Below are 27,701 nucleotides of genomic sequence, written 5' to 3' on the forward strand. Positions count from 1 at the left end.
CCTCTCACTCAGTTCTTCTATCTTTATCTTCCTGAGTGCGGTAAACCGTATCCCGGAAGGATAAGGATTAACTTGGTTATAGGTAGATCAGAGGTACACAAGGGAGAAGGGGCAAGTGCTTTCGGTCTTGGTGCCTGAAATTTAAACCAAGACGTTTTTGAAGAAGATGTAATATGTGAAGTTGAATAGCTCCAAATAAAACAAGATATATAAATAGAGAATACGTATAACATAGAATAATAATAGATAAAAATATAATAAAATAAGAATATAAGAATATAAGAAGATGTAAGAGGAATCCTTAGATCCCATAATTAGGAGAATAATAACACTTATAAATAAGAATAAGAGTTCTTAGATCCGATTGTTTATAAGAGATATGTTGATTGTTTATAAGAGATATATTGGAGAGACATCCCTGAAGTATAGGGAGTTCTCAGGCTTCTTCTTCTATCTTCAATCTTCAGCTTGTAAATCTCAACTGGTTGACATCTACTGGATACTAGGTTTATGTACAGTGGTGTTCAGCCATCCAATCTTGATTGAAGTCTTGTGCTGGATCTAGTCCTGATTCCAATGGGTTCCATATCTTCAATGGACAGTGGTATGGGATCCACTTGTCGAGCAGGTGACTCTTGATGATGCCTGAATTCCACCTCCTCGAGCGTAGATATTAGCTCAGCCAGAGCATTTATTATAGAGAATTTTTGTTGGCAATTAAGTTGTTGTCTTATAAGATCAGGTTCCAATTTGGCCCTAAGTTCCTTTATTTTGGGTTCTTGAAATTTATTACAGAAGAACACGGCGTGTTCTGGGGTGTCGGTAGTCCTGCAAAGTTGACACTGGTCGTCTGAATTAAGGCCAAAGCGTTTCAAGTAAGTCTTATAAGGGCCATGCCCTGTAATAAGATGTATCAGTCCTTTACTTGGATTAAAGAATGAGTTCTTGGTCCAGAATTTAGCGTCGGGCATGTACAGTTTCGTGTGTTCTGACCCCGAACACTGTCTCCACTCCTGTTGCCATCTATTTTGTAGGGCTAGATCAATGTCCTGAATAGTAATCGCATTGATTCCCAGGAGCATGAGTATCTTATCCTGGTCTCCTTTCCGAAGCCAATATCTGGAGGCATGTCTTTGGACTTCAAAATCTATTGGCAAAACTCCAGCTAGTATTATAGTTGACATGGTTGATGTTGTGCGGAAGGCCCCAAGAATTCTCAGCAGGACATTACGTTGTGCTGATCTCAGACAATCCCGGACGGTTTTCTTCTTAGTAAGAAAGGCCCAGGTAGATGCTGCATAGCATATAGTAGTAACAAATATCGCTTCATAATACTGCATTGCGATTCTGAGTGGGATCTTAAATGCAGTATTACCCATACTTAATATATTGTGTAATGCTGACTTGGCCTTTGCTGTAACCCTGTTTACATGAGCTCTTAGGCCCATTTTACTTTCAATATAAATTCCAAGGTATTTAATAACTTGAACGTTTTTAATTGACGTGTTTTGATATTTAAATATAGGCGCTCGATCCAATTTTCCTTTTAGGAGGATTTGGTATGTTTTCTCCTTTGCTATGGTCAGTTTGGATTCCTCAGACCAATTAGCTATCTGATTCAGGATCTTATTTGCGTTATGCTCCAAGTCTTTACGGTTGTTTGAGCCAGTTATAATTAATAGATCATCTGCATAAGCAACAGTATCTATGATTTCATCCATCTTACTTAGAGCCACCAGTAGTGGCTCCAAAGTAATATTCCAAAGGACTGGCCCCAGGACAGAGCCCTGAGGACAGCCCTTGTTGACACCCCTGTAGATTGTCTCGTGTCCCCAAATGAACTGTACTTTCCTATGTCTCAAATAATCACTAATTAAGCTATAGAGAGGCTTAGGAATCTGGAGCCTTCTTAATTCTTGTAATAAGTATGGCCACCATACATTATTGAACGCTCCGCTAATGTCAATTGTAATTCCAGTAACATATTTATGATAGGTTTGGTTTATAGATGTTATCACACGATTGACCGCATCCTCGGTAGAGCGTCCTTTGATGAAGCCATACTGTTTGCTCGAGTTCCTCGTTAATAGAAGTCTTTCATTTAGTCTCTTTGTAATCAGCCTTTCAAAAACTTTGCCCAAAACATCCAAAAGGCAAATTGGTCTATAGGATTTTACGTTGGATGGATCTCTTTTGGTATCCTTTAAGAAGAGCACTAACGATGCTAATTTCCATTCTTCAGGGAAGATCCCTTCTGCTAAACATTGGTTGTAGATTATCTGTAACCCACCAAGAAGTTGGTTTTTGGTAATTTTGATTAACTCGTTTAGAATTCCATCAGGACCAGGGGCTTTGCCATTTTTTAATCTATCAATCACAGCGGCAATTTCTTCTTGTGCAAATGGCATCACCAATATAGGATTTTCATAGGTTAGATCAGTTGTAGATCTTATGTTGCTCTGTATTGGTGTGTCCTCTTCAGAGTCGTCCAATGGTAGCAGTTCATCCATTATCAAGCTTACAGAATCCTGCCACGATCTTGTGTAGGATTTGTCACTCTTCTTAAATGGCACAGGAACAAATTTCTGTGACTTCTTTTGAACTGCTATTTTATATGGCATACTCCAAGGATTTTTGAGGATCTCTCGTTGTAGTAAAGAGGCCCAAGATTTGATCTTGTATTGTTCAATAAGCTTACCATATTTCCATTTAGAATCTCGGTACTTCTCTAAGTAGTATCTTCTATCTCTGTCCGTCTTGGATTTTTGATAGAGCTTTCTGAGTTTTCGCGTAATATTGCGTCTTCTCATAATGTACTCTGGCCAGGTTTGTGTACACTTTTGCTCTTTCACCTTCGAAATATGGCGTGGTACTGTTACCAATATATGCGTGACTATAGCTACATTTTTTGATATCGTATTGTCCAAGGTTATCGGATTGTGCTTTATTTCATTTACCATTAAGGTGCGTAACATTTCCTGGTCACGCATATTCCATTTTCTTTTGGTTATTCTTTTATTAACTAGTGTGTGTCGTCTTTTAAGTTTGATACAGAAACTGATCAAATTGTGGTCACTGACTGTCAGCTTCTCAGCAACCCACCAGTTATCTATTGATAACCGCCCATTCGTATTTGACACTGTTAAATCAATATTAGATGTTGCTCCTGCTCTGTTAGCATAGGTTGGAGTATCTGATCTTTTGTTTATGACATGTAAATTTTTGCTAGCCAGCAGGTCTTCCAGCTCCAAACCACGGTCATCTGTGACCTTGCTAGACCAATGCTTTGACTTAGCATTCGAGTCCATTCCAATTATGATGTTAGTCGTGGATAGGTCAGTAGCAATTCTCTCCAGTTGATCTAAATAAGGTTGTATAGGATCTTTATATTGGCAATACATATTTACTAATATCCAACTATCATCTTTTAAGCAGATTTTTGTTACTATACAATGAGATGTAGAATAATTCTTTAACCAAAATATTTGTAGGTCACTATTGGCTATTATAGTAAATGCCATTGGTTTATCAGATATTGAGTAGACTTGCATTCGACTAGGAATGCCAACTGGTTTTCCTTTCAGGTGATAAGGTTCCTGAATAAGAGCAATATCTATATTATGGGAGTTAATATAGTTTATCAGTTCTTGGGTTGCTATCTTAGAACCCTGCGCATTAATTTGGATCAGTTTAATTTCATCTAAAGTTTTGCTATGTATGTCAGGAGGAAGATTATCCATAATTGATTTTAGAGATAATTCTATCTCTTATCTCTCTATAAGTTGGACACTCTTCTTTAGCGCAGTTTCTATCTCGTATTTTACAAGGTATACAAATCCATATATTTGCCGACGGACAGTTTTCCTCTGCATGGGATTCTCCACATTTCCCACACACTGTCTCTTTATTACAAAACTTACTGATATGCCCCAAGTCTTTACATTTAAAGCATCTTGGCACCGAAATAAAATCTCTAGCAGTAACCACTGAAAAGTGTAAAAACAGTCTACCTTTACTTAGGATTATGTTTCTCATGTTTGGTGATGTTTCTAATACTACATGAGATGAAGCTTGATTTCGCCTACCAGTCCGAAACCTAAATCTCAGGTTGTTATACATTTCCTCATCAGTCATAATTTCACTAAAGTTCATATGATACAATTCATCCATTAATTCCTCGTCTTTGTACGACTTAGGTATATCGTACAAAATTACCATAGGATTTTTCTTCCTCGTGGGTTCCATCTGTAGTCCACATTGAAGAAGTTTAGGATTATCTTTCATACGTTTAAGTTCCTGGTCAGATTCCAGTTCAACTATTAATAGTTCTTTAGTTGAACGCATGTTGGTGATGCGTATCTTATCTTCTGCAGGCTTTATATTCGACGTAATTACCCTTAGAATATCTTTTGGTGTCTTTTCTTTCGCTTTAATGAATAAAGTTGGTTTAGAAGCTTTTGAGGGTTTAGGTATTTCTGGTATTGTATTCATCTTTAGTTTTCCAGCATAAGTTGAATTCTCATTATTTTCGGTTTGTGTATTTAATGTTTCTCTTGATCTCAGTATCTCTTGGAGGTACTGCTTATCTTTTTTAATCTCGTCATTAACTGCGAGGGTAACCTCTAACTTAGTCTTCAGATCTTCGTATTCTGCAAGTATTTTACTAATAATGTCTGTCATCAAGGTCTTTGAAGTGACAGATATCTTTTCGCGGGCTATCCCCGCATGTAGTTCCTTTATGTGGAATCGAATCATACTCATATTATCATCCTCTTGCTGGGCTCCTTCCGTAATTGGATCCTCCATATTAGGCTGATTATTGTCATCCTCATTTCTCTCGTCTCTTCTTGATGTATGTGAGTCGAGGCTTTCTCTTGGTCTATTCCGTTCAAGGTCCATATCCCAATCAAACACAACAAGTGCAAATAAACAATACAATTAAGATTCTTAATATCATCTTGATAGTCTTCACGACACACACTCTAAAATCCCTCCTCTGGTGCTGACAGTACACAACCACATACAGTTTAAAAAGCAGGAGGGACGGCTACCCACCCCCCAGGGCGCCAACCTGGATCCGCTCGACCTCAGCTGCTCGCCGAAGCTTGCCGGGCTCAGGTGGGTCCTCTGACTGATAGATGAGGATGCTTCTTATTATTGGCTTTCTTCAGTCAGAGGGGGTCGAGACGGGGGTCGGGACATAACTTGCAAAACGGGGAACAAATGAAGGGGGTGATCCGAATAGTAGCCAAAGATATCACGGTATAGTGAGCCTACCAACAGTCTAAAGCGTGAGCAAGATAGGTGCTGGGTTGAGATGACGTCATCAGCTCATTTGTGGATTGGTTGCTTCAGGAGTTACGACTCGCTCCCAAGCTGTAAATGTAGAACTTCCAGAGATGTTATTTTGCAGTAGAAGACTCTACGGTTATCAATCGCACGATGGAGTTCCTACAAACTATGCTCGCTGGGTAGGAAATAGGAGAGTGCTGAGGAGGTAGCGGAAGAGGCACTGTCTCACATTACATTACCACCGATGAAAGAAAACTTAATGATCTATACGTTCAGAAGCATGGATGCAGCCGGGAAATGTGTAATTTTGAAATACGGGACAAATGACTTTCTGGGAAAGATTTTCATGGGACGCGGGAGACCGTCCCTTAAAATTTGGAAGCCTTGTAATCCTTTGTGTTCCAATTGCATATTGACTTGTCGATAACCGCCACGATTGCTTAAATGTTGTTATTTTCTTCCGTCCTGGTGTAAAATATGAACCTTGTCTACTATTACACTGTGAGACAATTTGCTAGCGTTTTCCGATATTCCAAAAGCCCCCGCTTTGTAATCAAGGGAATCCCTTCATAATTAACACTCGCATTTGTACACAAAAGTCTAACTAACGCTTTAGCCTTCTTAAACCCGAAGGTTTATGGCTGCAGCAACACAAACCTCCCATCTGGGCAAGATCAATCCAATCCTTTAGGTCCATCTCCATCTTGACTTTCCTACAGATCTCTTACCATCAGGTTTCCCAACAAGAATCCTTTAAACTTCTCTTTCCTCTCCCATTCGTGCCACATGACCTGCCTACCTAAGTCTTCTTGATTTAATTATTCTAATGATATCTGGACATGAAAAAAGTCTAATTCGTTATTCTTTTAAGCGTTAATCTAAGTGTACAAATTTCTGAAAACGTACCCAAAGGTCACAGTTCACGCAAGCAAGAGCAAATCGTGAATGTATCAAGTGGTAGAGGTTACACGGTTTCAGAGGCTTCCCGCCTGCCGAAAGATGCATGAGTGACCACGTTTCGGCCTCTTCCAGGAAGAGCGGCAGCCTTTACAGTTAGGGTCGTTCCGACTGACATCCCGTCCTCCATCTCTCGGAGGAAGCATCCTCTGACGCTTCATCCTTGGAGAAGGGTCACGCGGCAACATCACAGCAATCAGCAATTCGTGAAGAATCTTCCACCTCAAGCGTTTCTGGATACGGGGATCACAAAAAACAGTCAAGGCAGCACCACAGCTGTGGGTGTCGAGTGTGGAAAATACAACCACCTGAATCGTTGCATGAGTGATTAAAAAATTATATATAGGGGTAGAAAAATATCTTATTTTTAAATATTTCTAGTTCACTTATGGAAATTTGCTTTAACTATTTTCTTAAGTAACGAGTACAATATGTATTTTGTAATGCTGGTACGTTTTTAGTATCGTCTGAATCATTATATCAGAATAATGAACATGCCATTATAATTTTTTTCACTGTTGCTAGCCGATTTTTAAAATCTACAGCGATATGGTATAGTCGGCCATATAATAGAATGTATTGCATAGTTCTTCATGCTGTTACTAGTTCAGCCTTTTTAGGAATATCAATCTGATGCAAGAATTAAATACTTGTGTTAATTAATAAGTTAAATGTTTTATATATTTCAAAATGTGTAGTTTTATCTTAGTTGCAAGGCTTTCTTAGACCTTATTTGCAAAAAAAAAAAAAAAAAAAAAAAAAAAAAAGTGGGAGGGGCTGAATTAGTTTGTTTTTCTACCCCTGATTATCTGTGGTAGGTTTAAGCACAGGCTATTCTTTTTTTTCTCTTTCGTGACGTCGATTCGGCACATGTCATAAAATTAGTCCAGCTCTGTAATTATCGTATTATTTTTTATCATTTACATTATATTCTCAAATCATTATGTTGTTTATACAACGGTGTTATTTAACCATGTTCCATTTTGTTATTTTTCATTCGACTCCATCACTAATCGTAACCAGTGAATTATATCCGCAGCACAAATATTCAGGCGCGTCGCCTGATAATGTTCGCATGAGCACGTGAACACTCATGTATATGTTTTAAATTACGTACATATTAAATGCACACACACACACATACACATATTTTTTCGAAAAAATGCTGTTTGATGTACGAGTATATACACACAATTTACTCTTGACAAGACTTCTTTCACGTCTGATAACTTTTCAAGATAGTTGGTAACACTGATTACTCCTACGGTGTTCCACCGAGGGCGTTGAACACAATTGCTGTGGGTGTTGCATAGAGCTGACAGCTAAGGGGCTGTTGGCCACTATAGCCCGAAGATGTTCACTTCGCTGTGCGAACTGATGCAAGCTGAAATACTTCTTACATTCGGCACCAGAGTGCAGCATATACAAGGTATGTTTGGGGGACTCGAATAGGTCTGTGCTACATATTTGCAAACTTTAGCGAGAATTCGCTAAACCTGGCGGATTTTAAGGGGAGAGGGAAAATTTCCTCAAGGTCCTTCTTGTATTATTTCAAATATAGCGTGATTTTGGGGAAGAATTCTTGAAAAAGGAGAGGAGTAAATCTGCATTCAGTACAAGAACATTATTGTGAACACTCGTATGCGAACCGCACGCGACGCCACTGCTAATATTACAAAGGCGTTGTGGGTAATTTGGGCCCTCCTTTAGGTTTCACAGTCAAGAGTTCGAAGGCGACAACTTGCTCTCTGATTTCACAGAACGAGAAAGCACCGCGAAGGCTGCGAACCGTAGATGTCAGTCGCCGTTTGTCCCAGCGAGACGAGGATCACCGCGACAGTCGCCGTGAGACGAAGGTTCTCTCCAATGCAAACAGTTTGCCGGAAACAGCAAGTGTGTGAGAATGAGGTGAGTGAAACTGGGGGTGAAGATAATAGTTCTCGGAGCGTGAAATCGAGATTTACCTCGCCATCTTGTTCTCTCCCAAATCAAAATTTTGCTTGTTAAGGCTCGGTTGGTCCTTTGACCGACGCAGTATTTGAAATTTCCTCTTTCGAAAAAACGATACGATATTCCAAATTGTGAAAAATTATATCTACTTAGAACTCCTTCTGGAGCAGTGTCTCTGAAACCTTCATGAGCCCGAGGACCGGGAAATTCGTTTTTTAGAAGTCCATGCCCCGATTTCATCAATTTTACTTGTAAATAGCTTTGTATTTTTTTAACTTCATATGTTAATTAATATTTACCCTTGATATTAAATTTTAATAAGTAAATGGCATAATCATAGAGAGCATTCGTTCCACTATAAACCATGTTGTGCTGTATGGGAATAATGTGAAAAAATATCACTGTCATGTAACTGAAATATCACAAAACCTTACGGAAATGTATCTGTAATGTTCTCCTGACATGTTTCTGCAATGTTACATTGACACGTTTCTGTAATGTTGCACTGCCATGTTTCTCTAACATTACGAATGTTATGTTAGATTCGCGGACATTTTTGCATTGATGAAACGTACCTGAAACATCACAGTAATGTTTCGCAATGTTACAATGTTTCACGAGTTACGTATCCGTAACATATCTGAAACCATGTTGTGCTGTATGGGTACGTTTGTTGACAATTACATAATTTGATTTAAACTAGTTGACTATGACTGGATATAATGGAATCTTTGTTTTCTTTGGCCTATATCATTAAATAAATTTGGTTAGTTCTCATTGGCATGTTCCATTTCGGACACCGAATAATTCCAGTTAAACAGAATATTTCCACTTCAGTATATTTGTTGGAAATTGTTGCGCAAACTAAATTGGCCGTGGTGATCACCCGTCAACATCAATTTTCGAAGGGCGGGAAGCAACGCGCCCCCACGTTAGATCATTCACCGCCACTGGCATCTCTTATCGCTGATGAAACCCGAACCAAAGGCCAGGTGGTTGTCAGCTCAGGCTGCAAGTCGCTAACGTCAGGAGAACCTGTCGCGGCCCAGTATTATTGACACCAGAAACACTGTTCTAGAGTATTCACTTCAATTTTCGTGTGGTTTGGTAGATCTGTTTAATAAACATTGTTTATTAACGGCTATAAATATTAGGGGGCAACTTCACCCTTTGCCCCCCTGTACGAACGCCTATGCGTCGTTATACCAAACGAGCAACAGATAAAATCAATGGTTGGAATTAGTACCACAACACTCTTTCTTCTTCTAACCCAGCCTAACCTAACTTCACTAATGACGTCACGTCAGACAATCGGATTGCTTAAAACTGTAGTGGCAGCAATCATTGGGCTTAGGTCCGACACGGGAGGAGGTCGCAAAGGCGCCACTGGTGAAAGCAAAGAAACAATGCAATCAAGCTAAACACGGGGTAATTCGTTCAACACTCTTCCTTTCCTTTGGAAACAGTTCCATGCGAGAGAAAGGTCTTAATCCTTTTCCTTCTCTCTATCTCCTACCCTGTCAATACCATGAGGGTTAATCACTTTCTCCAGCAGTTGCCGTTGAATAGATTTTTCCCATTCATCCCTTTCTCCATGTCGAGCCGTGCAGCTACGGATAAAAGAACATGCATAGCAATGTGGTCTCGACGAAAGATGCACCGTCACATCTGCATAAAAGCAGCATTACTTTCCCTGCCGTGTCGAATATAGAAAGGGAAACGATTTTGTGATATCAAAAGAAAGTATCTTCTTTAAAAAAAAAAAGGTTAGGTCTGGTACCGAGCGGCAGCACTTTGCCGTGCAAATGTGAGTTTTTCGCTATCATGTACTTTATGTACCGAAAGAATTCGACAAAATGTGTAGAGGGAGATTATTTCCGTAACATCTTTGGCAGTTATGCATTTGAAGCTTCGGAACGAGTCACAACTCTCGAACCAGCCAATTAATCAAGCGAGCCGCTGACGTCATCTCACCCAGAACCTATCGCTAAGCCCCTTACTCAGGTTCTGCACGCCCAATAGGCTCGCTAGACAGACTCGCGCAGTCCGCTGGAGATGTTCCGAAAGTAATTCGACTCTACCCGTGTAAAAGACACGGTGCCGGAGACTTTAGGTTCGAATCCTTGATGTGTGTGCTTGCCCAATCGTCTGTTTTAGTTGGTCGTCTGTTGTCATCGCGATTCACGCACCTAGGTAGAAAACCGACTTTACCCGTTTTCCTTTTCTTGTTAACTATAATGTATGATACTTGAAAATTTGATTTCAACCAAAATTACATTCCTACCGACTTATTCGAACCTAAGCAGATATCTACCTGATTATTTATTTACAGGACATATATTTTGTTTATCGTAACTGCACAATTAATCGTCGTGGTAACGCCGTCGCCTTGTAACAAGGGGTCACGGGTTCGATACATGCTTGTTCTGATTGCACTTCAAACTAAAGGTCCAGTCCCGGTTAGCCTTTCAGTGAAATTAGTGACAACTGTGGCGCGTGGTTGCATACATTCAGGATATAATTTCGTGTTTCGACTGTTCGTAGCATCGAAACAAGTGTCAATAGAGAGAATTGTAATTAAGTGAAGTTGATTGCTTTAACCTCTATAGTCTATACGATGCTACAGTTTGTGCGTGACACACTGTCACGAGACCGAGACAAACCTCCTTGCACACGAGACAGACCTCTTCGATGACGTAATGGAAACGCGTCGCCTTGTAATCAAGGGGTCCCGGCTGCGATCACCAGTGGAGGCACATTACACAGCGGTCCAGGCCCAGTGAGCTTATCTGAGCAGATGCCATTTCCACAGATGCTTGTGCGTTCGTTTGGGCTCTGGGCCGATATAGCGCGTGAACAACTTTGAACATATCTTATAACTAGACCTCGGATTTTTAGATTCTAAAACGTGTGCTTTAGGTTCCTAAAATAGGCTGTAAAAATCCTAAAATAGGTTTAAAAAACCTTAAAATAGGTTCTAAAAACCCTAAAATAGGTCTTAAGAATCATAAGTTAGGCTCGAAAAATCCTGAAGTAAGTTCAAGAAACTTAAGAGTTCAAAAATCCTGAAAAATGCTGATTAGGTATAGTCACCGGCAATGAAAAGCCTGAAATACGCACGATCTTGCATAAAGTTGTGTGTGTTGCCTAACCCTACGGCGATCGCAGAACTTACCATTGGAAATTTGCTATTAAAATCCACTCTTCACTGTATAGTTAGGTAACAATCGTTTTTCATGTTATCCATAGGTAAACTCCGCAATTTTGTCTGTGAGGATCATCTTATATGCTGAAAATAATAACCGTTCAACAAAAACATAGTCAGTGGTGCAAACTTTAATGCTGAAATGTTAGTTTGCAAGGTTTTGAATGCCACAAAGCACCGAAGTGACGCGAAAGTGAGCAAGACCACACAGGTCAGACCACTTTGGATTGTACAGGTAACAGTGGCACCAGACATTTTGCTTTGTTTAGAGCTTTGAAAAATCACCATGGACTTGAAGAAAGGGAAATCGACAGAGAGAACGTTTCAAACACGTTCGTCATTGACTTTTTTCCTGACAAAACAAAGCAACTGTGTGACATAAAAATCCAGTAAAAACCTTTAAAAATATATAAAAACCTAAAACAAGGCTTGATTTAGGCGCATAAACTTAAAATAGGTTATAACAAGCAAAATAGTTTTTTAGGCACTCTAAACTTTCATCAGCTGTTGCGTTTTTTAACGAAACGCTGACATAACTTATTATTTCTTACATACCTGTAAAGGAAAAAATAGGTTAAATTTAAAAAATCCGAAGTCTACTTATAACACAGGTTAGCACTCGATATGCAAATGTAAATAACAGTTGGGCTGAAAAGTTCGTAGGCTAACATAGTAAAAAATATTTTTTTGACAAAATTCGATTTTATTATTCAATATAGTTGCCTTCGAGGGCGATACAACTATTATAGCGGTCATACAATTTTTCGATGCCATTTTTATAGTACGATTTCTCTTTAGCCTCAAAATAGGCCTCAGTTTCGGCGATTACCTCTTCATCAGTGCTAAATTTCTTTCCAGCGAGCATTCTTTTAAGGTCTGCAAACAGGAAAAAGTCACTGGGGGCCAGATCTGGAGAATATGGTGGATGGGGAAGCAATTTTATTACGGTTGAATATCGCTAAACATTGCTCCGAATCATCAAAACGTTGTTGCTTTTGATCGATTGTGAGCACGCGCGGCACCCATTTTGCACACAGCTTTCGCATGTTCAAATATTCGTGCACAATATGTCCAACACGTTCCTTTGATATTTTTAAAGTCTCAGCTATCTCGATCAACTTCACTTTACGATCATTTAAAATTATTTTGTGGACTTTTTTGATGTTTTCGTCGGTAACAGCCTCTTTGGGGCGTCCACTGCGTGCATCGTCTTCGATGCTCATTTCGCCTCGTTTAAATTTAGCAAACCACTTCTCAACGGTTGATTTTCCTGGTGCAGAGTCCGAATAATGTTTATCAAGCCAAGCCTTGGCTTCAACAGTATTTTTTTTCGCCAAAAAGCAATGCTTTATATTAACACACGAAATTCTTTTTTATCCATTTTTTCACAATAACAAAAGCTGCTTCACTCACAATGCTATATCTCACGAACTAATTATCCGGCAGCTGTGAAATTTATACACGTATCTTTTGAAGGTTAGTACTAAGTAAAAATCACATGGATTTAATTCTAGTAACGCCATCTATGAGTCAGCCTACGAACTTTTCAGCCCAACTGTTATAATTGTCTACATGCTAAAGATATGTGGTTAAATAAGCGAGACGTTACGGAACGAAAATGCCGGCATCTGCGACATGTCACGCGCTATCTCGGCCCAGAGCCAAAACGAACGCACTGTATACCTTGGACTAGGGCAACGGAAGCAATATCGTTTCAATTATTAAACGCAACGACCTTGGAATTTTCAATTCATGGAGGAAGCTCCCGGTGCAAAGCGGTTTTGCAATCAGCAAACGCCATCAAGCGCAGCAATAGAATTGCAATTTTATGCAAATTCGCGCAGAAAATCATATCGGTTGGTTTGCGTTGTTTATTGTTTTCCGCGACCATTCATGTTTTAAAAAGCTTTCCTCTCCCTTTTTTTCTATATCACCGCATGCGGCTTCAGTTCAACGATTTTTTTTTTGTGCACGTCATGTGAAATTTAAAATGGTTATTCCCTTAGGAAAGATAACGAGATAATTTCGTTTTGATCAACCGACTTTCTTACAGACTAAAAGCATTACAATTCTTTTTCTTCCTTCTTTTCGGCATGAGTTGTCACGAAACCGAGTCAAAATAAAGATTTATCACACTGTCAGTAGGGGTGCAAAAACCTTTGATTTCTGAAATATCTTTCGTTTTTGTTTGGCTGTCTTAAGCATTGTGTAGATGTCTTGTAAAAGGAGGGTGATTATACAAGTACTTTTAACATGTTGTTCGTGATGTTTCATTATCTGATTCTTATGAGCAATTGTGGATAAGAAGGAAACAAATAATGCATGTCTGATTGTTGTAATTATGTCAGAAAAGAGCTTTTGTTTGTTTTTCAATATAGGGGGACGTGCCTATAAAAGATTGTTGGGTCGTATATTGAAGTCTGTTTTCTACCTCTTCAGATTAAATGGTGAATGATGAATTGGAACATGGAACAAGTGATTTCGTAGTGCACTACGCTAACCACTCCGCCACGGAATCAGAAATTTTCCACAGGATCCTTCCGGTTCATAAATCAGGAGTAGACAGACGCAAATGGAGCATGCAGAAAGTCTAAAATCAACAATTTAGAATATTTCAACGTTTTTTATTTTGAACGTGCATAACTTTATGAAGGTGAATACGTTTTTAAACCTATTTCTTAAAATGCCAAAAATAATATGCCAGCTTCATTAAATCAGTTTAGTAAGACCTGGTTTTCATAGTCATATTGCATCTTGAACACCGAAAATATCCAGTTCTACTCCCTCTCGCGTTGCGCAGAGGACAAGTTTTCGTTCGCATGCTCACAAATTCCCGAGACAGAGTATAGTACTAACTGGTATTGATTGAATAATTTAGTTTATTTTACTTCGCTTTTCTTCCACTTTTGGCTAATCCTGAAAATAATGAATAGTGATGAGATGGGTAGGGCGCCAGAGCCTCGTTAGTCTGCAAAAGCAGTCCAGGGTGTACTATACGTGGAAGAGGGGTTGGAATTTGGGTGCCTCTACAGATTGGGAAATCGATGACAGATTATAGTCGGAAAACTGATAACTCTATGATTAATTTAATTTTTATGATGTTGGTTGGGGAAAATCTGTTGGTAGCCGGACAATTGCGATGAACACAGAAGTGAAAGGGCGGGTGGGCAATTACGATGACATTTTGAATCTTGTATCAAATTGAAGGGTGACTTAACACCCCGTACAATACCTCTTACAAGAGAATTATGTGGAATATTGATATTTTCGAATAGAACACTCATTCCTTTCACACTTTCTCCAGGCTTGAGACTGGCAAGGTAGCTTGTAAACGTACTTGCATTGCAACCACTTTTAGGTTAAGTTAGGTTAGGTGCACCTGTGGGTTAGTCATCCTGATCATCGGAATTGCCCTACCATTAATTTGTAAAATGACCTTCACCGTCAAAATCATCGCAATTGTCCGTCATTTTGGCTTCATCGCAATTGTCGTAGATTCAATCTGTATCTCGACCTTTCGTGGTCGAGCATAATTGATACAAGGCTCCGATACCGTGAGAGGCACTTCTCTGGGGGGGGGGAGAAAATGTAGAGAAGAGGAAAATAAAGAAAGAACGAGAAAGAGAACATAGGAAGAAGTTCAAAGATACAGAGAAGGAAAGAGATGTCCCCTTTGTGGTCACCCCTCTCCTTGGAAACAACACAATAAGAAGTAAGTTTCCTGCCAACATGTCATACCTCAGACTATTAGCAATAAATTAATGTATAATAAGCAGATAAAATCGAAAGGATACGGTCGATAAAACGTTAGCCTGAATACAACAGTGGGAAAATATACTTACTCCGTCTCGGCTTTATGCAACATCGTCTTGCGGCATGTGGGGAGCTTTCCTTGTGTGGGTTTGTGTGTCCCGTGCGCCCATTGTGTTCGATGAACTGCGACGTTGACGGCGAGCCACCTACGTCGAACCGTAAACAACCTCCTTACATGGTTACCCCCAGACATCGACCTGCTTTACGGATCGCAAAGGGCCCCGCACGGTGGCGCCCTAGGCGTTCTGGCGGCCGACTGCAAGCGGGGCTCATTATAATTCAGTGAACGTCTTGTCTCTTCCCACCAGGAAAGCATTTACCGAAATGAGCAACTGGGAATTACTCTTGTGTTCAGCTCTTATCAACTGTTAATGACCAAACGCCTGTTTCGGTGCAAAAGACTGATTCGTATCTCTGCAGTTGGGTAGGTGTGAAGCATTACATGACAAGAGATTAGCTCATGTTCCAAAAGTAGTATCGGGTTTTCTACTTACCCTTTGTTAAATATTCACATTTTAAATTGATATCTTTTACACAGTTCCATGAGGTATTTCGCTACGGAAGGACATAGAACCTGAATTCCAAATATATGAGATTTTTGTTGTCGATCGATTAATTGATTTGGTTTATTTTTCTTCGCATTTCTGCCATTTTTGGCTAATCGCGAAGATGATGAGTGATGATATGAAATTGATGAAGGGACTCGCAAAGAACACTAATGCCAAGAGATTAGTGTTGTTTTGATATAATGATGAATGTATTAAATAAATATGTATCTGCAATAAGCGTGTTCCTTAACGGTAACATTTGAAGGGTTTAAAAAACAACACTTATTTTTTTTTTCGTAATTAAAACTGCAATTATATAAAATGATCAAAGTTGCTGTAGGGTGACCATAATATTTTAACCCAAAAAACGGGACATCTCAAGATCAGTCCTCCCCCCCCCCCCATTTCCTGAAAAATCGGTTAGGCCAAATTATTTTCTTACTATTAACGTATTGTTATTATTTATTACAGGATGAATCGCATAAATGATACACCACAAACTATAAATTAAATATGATCTCCCGTTGTCAAAAGGTATTAATTATAATCTCTGTATAAATTACATAACATTTCTCGTCCTTTCTGATCAATCTTTGTCAGTAGTTAGCAGAAGAACCGATCTTCTTGCCCCTAAAACCTTACCCTACATGTCAGACACACAACTCTAGACTTGCCTTTTGAATTTGTGTCAAGACGCAGAAACCGCATGCTTATTCACTGCTCTATACATAACGGAACACATGCAAAACAATGCATTTTCTTAAACATGGAATGTCTCTCAAATTTAAACTTGGTTTTCAATGTAATTCCTAGATTTTCATAAAACGCTACAAATAGTGGCTTTTTATTAATATGGACGGGACGACCGGGAGCTTGTCCCCCTCCCCTCTCCCTGCAGCCTGGTAGCCAGTCTAGCGCCAGGAAATCTAGTTTCGTGTGATTCGGCAATTAGACAATGATATTAAAACAATTGTACTACTATATGAGTTGGACATGATATTATCAAACCAATTTTCGCAGCATTGTGAAAGAAACCCATGTGCCACTTTCAGATTGTTCACAAGGAACCTCACGCGACGTACGACGCTGTACGAATAATATAGAAACTCGCAACCGTTCAAGAAATGTTAAAATATCCTTGAACAGCCTTTTCATGCCGTCATCCATGCTATTTCCTTATTGTCAGACATGAATCACCCGTTCATAGTCGCGGGTAAGAAATAAGTAATAGATTAGCGCTCTCAGCATGGATATCTTATGCTAATGATATCCTGGAAATATACCTTTCGGTGGAAACGAAATTTTAATGGACTCGACTCGTTCTTTAGTTTCTGTCTTCCTACCGCGCAGCCGAATCTGCGGTTCCAAGTTCGTCTGCTCAGTGATTAACTGAGGTAGTCCGTACCTGCTAATGCATGGATTATTTTGTCTATATATTACAAATTAAGTGACTGTTTTGTTGCAAGTATGCAGTTATGTCGGAATTCAACCCGTCTCAGCGGAACCATATTCTATGCGCACGTCTGGGTCTCGATATGCAAGAAGTTCCTGCAAATTTAACACGTCTTTAAGCATACTTTCTAGTCAAAACTATATATTTTGGCCAAGAATCTTTCGTTGGCTCAAACCCGATAGCTCCCGCCTTTAAATATGCCACATGTATATTAATGAATAACAGTGAAGATTGCCATAAGTCTAGACTCTGAATATTTTTCAGTATCGTGATATCGGCGAAATATCCTCTCCACGATATATATCGCCAAATATCGTGACCACATATCGCCGACACCATATATTTCTCCAAAATATCGTCACGATATATCGTCTAATTGATATCGCCTGGACGATATTATTTTTAATATTGCGATATATCGTCTTTGTCATCGTCGAAAGCCCAGGGAGATTTCACACCGAAGAGACGAGTGGAAAACACTCTTCTGCTTCCATCACGAAGTTGGTTGCTCCAGACCAGTTATTCCTAATTAAGTTTTCAGCTGAGTTATGGTAAAAGTAAGATTTCAAGATTAGCAGTATATGCGTTACAAATTAATTTGCAAACGTCTTTATTGCATTGATCAAACTTGTTACATAGTTTGGCAACATTTCAGGGGGGGTGACCCTATGTTGGGTTACGTCAGTGATTCTTAGAGTGATTTTCCATTAGTGGCATATTTAATGGAGTACTAAAATAAAAATAAAGGTAACACTTTACTATACCTGAGACAGATTTCTTCAGATTTACAGGAGAAAGTACTTACGCAAATCATTTTATATAGCGTTGTTGATGTTCGGGAATGTAATTTTGATTCATTTTAATGCGAATGCATGTGGTTTTGTACGAAAATCTATTTCCGACGCGCTATTGCTGCTGCCGCCATTTGCTTCCTGCATGAGAGCACAATACGCTCTCGTATTGTCCGTATATGCTAAATTGAACGAAAGGAGTGCTAATGGAACCAAACCTAACAGGCCTAACCTAACCTAGTAGGCATACCTCGTCCCCGTGATGGTTTGTGTGGCTATCGTTAATTTTTGGGCTAACGTCAATGGTTTTTCTGGCTCAAGGAACGATCAACGGTAAGCTATCGCCATGTTGTGTGTGGAAATAAACAAGAACAGTAAGTACTCGTAAATGTAAGAAATATACATTACTTTCCTAACAAATTCAATTATTTCACCTAAATAAGTGTTCCGGAATGCAGAATAGTACGTTAGCAATGTAAAAAAGTGCGAAAGAAATGATTCCCAGGTGTCTCAGGTATAGTAAAGTAGTACCAAAATAAAAAAAAAAACCATTCTGTGTTACGTGTTGCGTTAACATATATCTGTGTGTAAAAGGATGCGAGTTTTGCTGAAGTTCAACAACCAACCAGTTGTGAGGTGGGTGCTAACAGACCCCTTTAAAAAGGTGATGACACCATAAATTCCCTCTGTGCAGCAACGGCGATTGGGTGACAAAACTGGGGGGAGGGGAGGGACACTTTTAAGGAGACAAAAAGTGGGGAAGGTCAACTGCCCTACCCTCCTAATCGCCGGCACTGCCTCTGTGCCATATTGTAAGAGGGATCTAATTTCAGGGCCAGATTCATATTATCCATCCACTTTAAGAACGAAGGTAATGTAAACAAAACCACGTGACTTCTGAAAAAATAGTTCCTTTCCTATCTGGTGTTATATTGGTCGTAGCCGTACAACCCAAAATATATGATACCGCAACTTCACTACGTTGAATGGTATGGATTTATCTAATGCACTATATTCCTAGGCGAAAGATTCCTACAACTGACATTGTAAAGCAATAAGATTTCTTACAAGCCACGTGTATTTTTGTTTACATTGACTTCATACTCAGAGCGGACATAGAGCAGACCCGGGTCTAGGGGAACATTCATTATATAGTGACGGCAAATTTGATCCTTTTTGCAGTGATTTGGACTGCGTGAGTGTTGCTATACAGGCGTAGGTGCAAAGCCAATAATTACAAGTTACGGATATAAATTGGAACACGAGCAAATAAAACTGTTCATAATTTTTGTAACATAACTGTTTTTATTCAATTTGTATTTGCCTGAAGATTGTTATGCATGTAAAAAATTGTTTAGATTCGGCAGTGGTTATTATTAGGGAGACGGACGTCCTTCACGATGTCAATGTCAATCTCTCTGCATTTTGCTAACGAGGCTCTGGCGCCTAGAATCACAGCCAGCTACTATGGGGCGTTTGTTGTTTTGTTTTCAATTAGATGAAGAGAGAATCACAAACAATCTCATCTTATCATCTTCATCCTTATCTTCGCGATTAGCCAAAAGAGACAGAAAAGCGAAGTAAAATAAATTAAATCTCTTCACAGAAAATAATGTGAAAGGGGCGGTGGCACTTTAAATCCGGCCCTGGGTGTCCTTCTGTGAACTCACTCAAAACTTTAAACTGTAGGTCCAGACCCGAGTAGCATGCAATGTTAATTGAACATTATCCATTATAGTTTAAAAGCACTAGACAATGGATAATTAACATTGCATGGCACAGTCCCGATTAGCCTATCGTTGCATAAAATGAATTTGGTGATGGTGATTGTCTCTCCATCAATTTTCTAATCTTTCATCCCTATCGTTGCGATTAGCCAAAAGGTGAAAAACTTGAATATTGTAACAGCATTTGGCATCCTCGAAAAATTTGCCAACCAAAAGAACTTGCTGAATAACTGATGATTCATACCCGTCCCCTTTGTGTTTTTTCAATGTCGAATGTCATTCAAGACTCGTGCAGTTGTGCAACAAGATTTTAAATGCCTGTACTTACGTGTTCGATCGTCGTCAACCACTTTCGCACACGCACAGAAAAAATCAAACAAGTCCCAAAGGTAAACAGCGGACACAAACGAGGACGTGTGTCAATCAGCGGCGACCCACGCCGAACAACTGTCGTTGCAACTGGCAAAAACGAGCACTAACTCCAACCGCGATCGTCCACAGACTGAATGAAGAGGGCTCCCGCACGAAGCCGCTCTGCCCTCCTTGTTCAGGTGGCTGTGAACTGCGACGTTGCCACGTCTCACCTTTCCTTCTGATTACCAAGACGATTGTCGTTACGTCACTTGACGCTCACCTGAACCTCAGTGATCCCCTTCTTCCACTGGGGTGTGAGATCCCACTGGGCGCTCCACAGAAAATGCACCGTTCGCTCAACATGTACTGTTACACGTTACACACCGTGGTACCTCTGCAGTGACGCCGAACTCAACTTTTTGGGAGGTTAAGTTCGTATTTTTGTTATTTAACGACGCTGTTCTGCCACTTTTGGATAATAGCGACGACGTGTGATGATTAGATGAAGGCGGGGGCGCCGACTTGTCAAAATTATTGGGGGGGGGGCTCTGATCACTGAAATAAATTAATAAATGACTCACTCTCTCCCTTTTTTTAAGTTTTGGCCTCAGTGTTCGGAATCTCATAAAAGCCCATGAATTTCTCTAAAATATCAAAATTTTTATTTACAGTTCGAATGCAGAATATGAATTGTCCACAGATAGATATGTCACAAGTTTCGTCAACCATAATAGCAAAATATTCCCGACTTTTAATATCTGCTACCACGGAGCGCAAAACAGATCTCCCTAATATATCAATGATGTCGTTCTGAATGTTATGTGAGAGCCATTTGTAGCCCGAACGTCCCATCCTCTACCCTAGTTCATGCACATTGTTTTTTGAAACTCTTTTTAGTAAAAAATTTAACAATACTCATAATTACATACTTAGTATATAGTAACAAGTAATATGTTTTGCTGTCTCTGGTCATAGCCCCCCAAAGTTGATGGAATAGCAGTCTCAGCCTCCCAGAGTTGATGGTCTAGAACATTTCAAATGTGTACTTTGAGTTAAGTTCATGTGGCACAATTCAGAGTCAACTTTACAAGAGAAGCAAAATAATACATTAGATCCTCTTAAGCAAAATTATTTGGGGGCTCTGCCCCCACATCGTTAACATTGGGGAGGGGCTCGAGCCGCCCCCCCAAGCCCCATGGAGTCGGCGCCTATGGATGAAAGTGATGTAGGTAGAACATCCATGCCCGGCCTGGATACGAACCCGCGAACTTTGATGACGAGATCGAAAATCGATAACTTGCTTGGTGGAGGGGTCATAAACTGAATAGTCGAAATAATAATAATAATAAACTACTGTTTATTGCCAGTTCATTACTATTAGTAAATGTAACAGTAGGAGCGATTTGGTATCAAAACTGGGGGGCAAGGATAGTTTACTTTATCTTGGTAGACGAGGCTTAGTATTAAAAGGCCATAGTGCGGTAGCAAAAGTAGAGGGGCAACTGCCCCCACGCCCCCCTAATCGCTGTCACTGAATGATAAGATTATTATACCTCTGGGGATACTCTTATGCTTGAGACACTAGATAAGTGATTATCAACACTCCTGTATTTTTCATGTCATGCAACTGTTATAATGAAATGATTAGTTAATATATTTTATTATCTTTTACACACCGAATTAGAACACCCAGCCTCAAATCAATGGGTACCTGGGGACAACACTGTGCGATAAAGGCGGCTGGAGCGTGGTGCTGATCACATTACCTCCAAAGAAAAATGTCCGAGATCATACCTGTCCGTTTTGTGTTTTTTCAATGTCGAATGTCATTCAAGTCAGTTGTTGCAGTTGTGCAACAAGATTTCCTTCTATTTTCTTTGCCGTTGCCTGTACTATTGGTGCAGTCCTAAATATCTAATCCAATGCTGCGCGTGCTATTACTATAGTAAGCATTTAAACCGTTTACCTTTTTTTAGTTCCATTTCAGAAACTTCTTATGTACGTTGTCATAGCATTGCATATTTTGTCAATTTCGCGTATGAATCTGTAGAGATAAGTGCAATAAATTGTTGTGATGATGAAAATTGGGGGGGGGGGGGGTACGAAGCCACACCATTCTCCCCTTTTTATCGTAGGTAATCCTACAGTAATAACAACGCTTGTTTAAATACTGTATATGATCTTAACACTTATTTCACTTTGGACACAATATAGCATTAATAGTCTCCATGTTTATCCGCGTGAATTTCCCCTTCATAATCACTGTTGGCGCTTCCCAGAATGTAAATGCACTTTGCAAAACCAGTGTGGGAGATATAAAACAATATTTGCCTCTTTCCACGGAGTGTACAGAAGAAACAATTGAATTTTGCCATTTTTTTTCGTGTATTTACAGTACGTACCGAATCGCACGTTGAGTATTATGTAATCAACATTCAGTGTGGACGAACCGTGGAATACCTTGCTCCTGTTGTGAATTCTGCAAATAGAGAAAGCCATTTCCTCAGTGTGGTAGTATCCCTTTCAGGGGCCTTGGGCGAGGAAATATTAATTTGAAAGCATGGAAAATACCACCTCCGTACAGTGATGTTTTTCAGATCCATATCGGGTCGTCTTCCTTTGAGACTCACCGACATTTTATAATTAAGGAATGTTTTGACTTTTTTTTAAAAAAAACAAATCACTGCTATATCTGTTCTGCTGACGTTTTGTTTTCTTAAGCAAATACATCCCCAATTATCACCGCTTACCACGCCACTGGCTATCAAAACCAAATATCCTGTGCTAGATTCAGTTATTTTCCACATATTTTATCATTTCTTAAAATTTATTGCAGTTTATTATTGCCTGGCAAACTTTCTGGTGTGAGTGGACCACATCTTCAAAGAAAAATATATTTTTGATATATTTTTATTGCGTGATGTAAACAAGAATTTATTATAAAAATAATAGGATTTGGAGTGAAAATTATACAAATTCAAACATTGAATTAAAATGTGTTTAGGATTAGACCTTCGTGATCCCGAGGCTAATACAGATCTGGGATTCGAATTTGTTCGGGTTCCCATCATATTTAGGAAATATATTGTTGTGTTGCTACAACCATTAAATTTTGGGTTTAAGAAGGCTCGAGAGTTAGTTAGTTCCCATAATACTTTTATGCGCACATCGTTAAAACATGATCCTTTATCCTTACACTTTCATTTTATTTTTACCACGAAATATGTCAATTACATTTTTACAGGGTGAGCCCGCAGGTGGCGCCAGCAAGCCCCTGTCAGCAGAGGTGTTGTTCATCTATATGGATGTATGTGTGTGTGTGTATATATATATATATATATATATATATATATATATATATATATGTATGTTCCGGCATAACTCTCGAACGCCTGGAGCAATTTCAACCAAACTTGGTACACATATGACTTACAATCTGGAAATAAATACTGTGGGGGTAAGACACCCCTGACACCCCTAGGGGTGGGGTGGGAAGGGGGTGGAATATAAAAATAATCGATAACGACAGATATTAGTATGGAATCCATAGTTTTCTGGGTCGCTAAGATGAATAGTGACACTCCGAATGCCGTTCAACTCCAAGAGCATGGGGGGTGAGAGGGGGTGAAAAATAAAATTTCAAAAATGACCTATTAGTGTCAAATCCATAGTTTTCGGAGTCGCTAAGCTAATTGGTGACGTTCACGATTACATTTAGACTAAAGTTAGAATTCATTATTTTCCTGTCTAATGGAAGATTGGGATAAATAAATACCCGGGCAACGCCGGATGATCAGCTAGTTGAATATCAACCTTACTTACACTTATCCTCACCCCTCACCCTCCCTTGCCCTCACAAATCTTCCAGAGGGTGAGGATGCGGTCTGCCCTGCATGAGACATGGTGAACATCTCTGTCTCTCAGACATAAGGTGACAGCGATTTTTTTTTCCTTTTGGAGTGTCTGTGCAGGAATGATTTGTAGATAAGTGACAAGAACGCTCTTTGAGTACAAATTTTGAAAGCTATGTTGATTAATAAGATGAGCTTTAACCACACGTCTGACAAAATGTTATTTGAAAAGGTGGATGTACTGAAGAAGATCCATTCATCGTCAAAATATCAATCAATGACTTCTAATTCTAAAGGACTTCTTGGTTGGAGTACAGTGCATGTCACTATATTATGTAAGTTATTTACACATTATGTATTTATTTAATTTTCAAACATAATTATTTATGACGAAACAGCTTTTATATTAAAATGTGTACATTTGCTGTCCTTTTTTACTTTAGAGAAATGTGAAAAATGTCCCGTTTTGTTGTTTTAAAAAACTGGTCACCTAGCTTCACTTCTCCAGCAGGAAGTAATCTTGGATTTAATATCATAGTACTTCTACTGCAAGTTGTTCCTTAGTTATAATGGTCCATTATTGAGGTGTTTAGTTAGAGAATTTTTCTCAGATTATAAGAGCGAGAGGAAAAATTGTCAAGTGCCACAATCCCCTTGGATGATCCACATTTCTTCTCCTTCCTGTTCCCACGTGGGACTTTTATTGCTGCATCCGTCATTCTCCTATGAGAAGGACCCTGCCTGATAGAATTTCCCTGAGAACGAGAGCTCTCAGTCTGACGTCCTTGGTGGAGGTTTTCGTGGCCTTCTTTCATTCCACTACATTTTCTCCTTGACTACGAGAGGTAAACTAAAATCACCAAGGGAGTTGGTTCAACTAACTGATTCACATAATATGCGTTTAGTGAAATATGTATAGGGGAATTGAGTCTGTGGTTACAGATGTGATTGTGTAAGTGATTTGTTGCAAAGATAATTTTGTGTTGTAAGTTAGAATTTGAGACTTTATAGTTTACTGTTTGAATATTAGTGTCGTTCTAAATATATGTGCGACAATGTGAACATTAATTCATGAAAAAATCTAAAGGCCGTAAAGCCAAATTTGCTGGTACAAAACCAGCTGAATCCAACATGGACACGGACATTAGTGCCATGGAACTTTCCAGCAACGTGGAAATCATAACTTCTGTAGAAGAAGTTAATAAGTTGAATTCTCAGTGTAATAATATAGATTACACCCAACAAATAAGTAAATCAAGTTCCAAAAAAGTTTATGAGCAACAGGTATTGAAGTACAGAAGTAATCATTTAGGTCCGTATGAAATATTTGTGAAATCTAAACATCAGGATGCCTCAAGTGGAAATGGCAAAGGAAACATTGGTCAACTTCACATTTTAAAATTAGGCCAAATAGTCAGCAAAGAAAATATTAGAGGTTTGAAAGAGATAGCCTTGGGAAAAATCTAGCTAGACTTACATTTACGACATCTAATTATGCAAATGATTTCCTTTCGAATCCATTACTGTTACAGAATAATTGGGAAGGTTTTGTTCCATCACACCGAGTACGAAGAATGGGAATTATGAAAGATGTACATCAGTCAATAAGTGAAGATGAAATATTGCAAAATATAAATTCATCAACAGCCAAAGTAATAAAGGTAAAACGCATTGTGAAGTATAAGTACGAGGAGGGTACTCGCGTTGCTGTTCCAACTCGAACGGTAATTGTAACATTCGACTCGCAATCCTTACCACAATATGTCACACTGTTTTACAAAAAGTTTGATATTGATAGGTACATTCCCTTGATTAAACAGTGCACTAATTGTTTTTATTATGGGCACTTCAGGGCTAATTGCAAAAGTAAATTAAGATGCAAACGCTGTGGTGAGAATCACGAATCGTCCTCTTGCACAAATAAGATCAAGTGTTTCCACTGTAATCAGGAGCACACTGCAATTGACAAAAACTGTCCTGAAAAACAACGCCAAAAGGAAATAATCAAAATTATGACAGTTCAGAATGTTACGTTTAACGAAGCTATGAAGAAAGTCCCAAAAATTAACTATATGTATGGATATGAACAGATATCTACTGGCCATGTTCAGGAAATAGAAAAGACAGTAATGCCATTTACATATGCTTCGATATCTAACAATTCGAGTAGCACCTCATATCATAATAATATAACACAAGATCAATACAGTGTATCTAATAAAAGGCCATTGTACAGTTCAAAGAAAGCTGGAAAATATTTTGAAGAGACTGAGTCTTCTCAAGGAAAACGCCAGAAATCTTCTCAAACATTGAAACCATTTGGACAAAATGAATATAAAAAGAGAATGACAAACCCTGATTATTCTTTGTCAGGATCTCGAAAAGACAATGCTCCGGATTTGTCGACAACATGCCAACAAAATAAATTATTTGTTCTTGCAGAGGCGGCTCAAGCTATCCAGCCAAATCGGGCACAAGAACAAAATTCTACAAAATTCCTAAATAATTTTTCATTATTTATAGAACAATTATGTAGCCTAGCAGGGACTTCGACATTGAACGTTAACCAGGACTGGACTTGCATTGCTACAAGTATTTTACAATACTTATTTCAACAACCAGCATGCCAGACAAAGTCTTGAAAATATTACAATGGAATATACGAAGTTTAATTCCTAATAGACATAATTTACAAAATATTTTATCTTATTTTTCTGCAGATGTCCTTCTTATACAAGAAACGTGGTTGAAAACTGACTCAACATTGAAGTTTAAAGGTTACAATTGGATAAGAGATGATCGTTTAGATGGATACGGTGGTTCAGCTATAGGTGTTAAAAGAAATATACAGTATGACATTATTTTGTTTCAAAATATAAACAGTCAAATTCAGATTACAGGTGTTCGGATTGCTGATACGTCTTATGTATCAATTTACTGCCCTCCCACAGTGCACCTCCCTGTTACAGTGTGGCAGAATATCGTTGGGCAGCTTCCACCAAACACTTCATTTGTGCTGGCAGGGGACATTAATGCACACCACCCTATGTGGGGCTGTTCTCTAACTGATCGATCAGGTAAAGATTTGTATAATTACTTGCAAGATTCCTCAGCTGTATTACTCAACGACGGAACACCTACAATAATCTCAAGACCTAATGAACAGCCGAGTGCTCCAGACATAACTATTACCTCAAATGATATAGCTTCAAAAATCCATTGGAGTGTATTAGAGAAGTGTTACAACAGTAATCACATGCCAATTATGATAAGCTTTCAACATAATAAAAATATAACGTGGTTTACTATGCGCTCTGAACAAAACAATAGTCAATATATATCAAGAAGGGTTGAATGGCAGAAATTCTCCGGAAATGTAAACAATGCAATAAAGAATGAATTGCTGAAACAAGAAGTATCGTATGACACATTGGTGTCTCTCATTCGACAAGAACAAATAAATGCAACAGTATCTAATTTTGGATCTAGAAGAAAAGTGACTCCGTGGTGGACAACGGATTGCCAGAAATGGGTAAACGAACGACAAAAAGCATACATAAATTATAAGGAGAATCCTACCATCAATCATTTTATTAGATATAAAGTAATTGCAGCAAAAACTCAGAGGTTCCTAAAGAAATCAAAATCATACTTTTGGAAGTCATTTTGCTCTACATTAACTAAAGATTCTTCTATTTCAGTGACTTGGAAAATAATAAGAAGTATGTCCAATAATAATACTTGTCATTATTTTGGAGGA

At 38.9% G+C, this 27,701-nt stretch overlaps 2 protein-coding genes across 8 annotated transcripts in view; one reads left to right on the forward strand and one right to left on the reverse strand.

The window, feature by feature from the left end:
• Positions 1-20,227, reverse strand: part of LOC145980331 (uncharacterized) — a 112,678-nt gene extending 92,451 nt beyond the window's left edge. For both annotated transcript variants that reach the window (XR_014440845.1, XM_083113366.1), the window contains exon 1: positions 20,065-20,227. The gene's annotated coding sequence lies outside the window, so the exon portion shown is untranslated. The remainder of the gene's footprint in view (positions 1-20,064) is intronic.
• Positions 1-27,701, forward strand: part of dysc (whirlin protein dyschronic) — an 817,084-nt gene that overhangs the window by 745,428 nt on the left and 43,955 nt on the right. The gene's annotated exons all lie outside the window — the stretch shown is intronic.

The sequence above is a fragment of the Lepisma saccharinum genome, chromosome 27 (genome assembly GCF_977018435.1).
Source record: "Lepisma saccharinum chromosome 27, izLepSacc3.1, whole genome shotgun sequence".
Lineage (NCBI taxonomy): Eukaryota > Metazoa > Arthropoda > Insecta > Zygentoma > Lepismatidae > Lepisma > Lepisma saccharinum.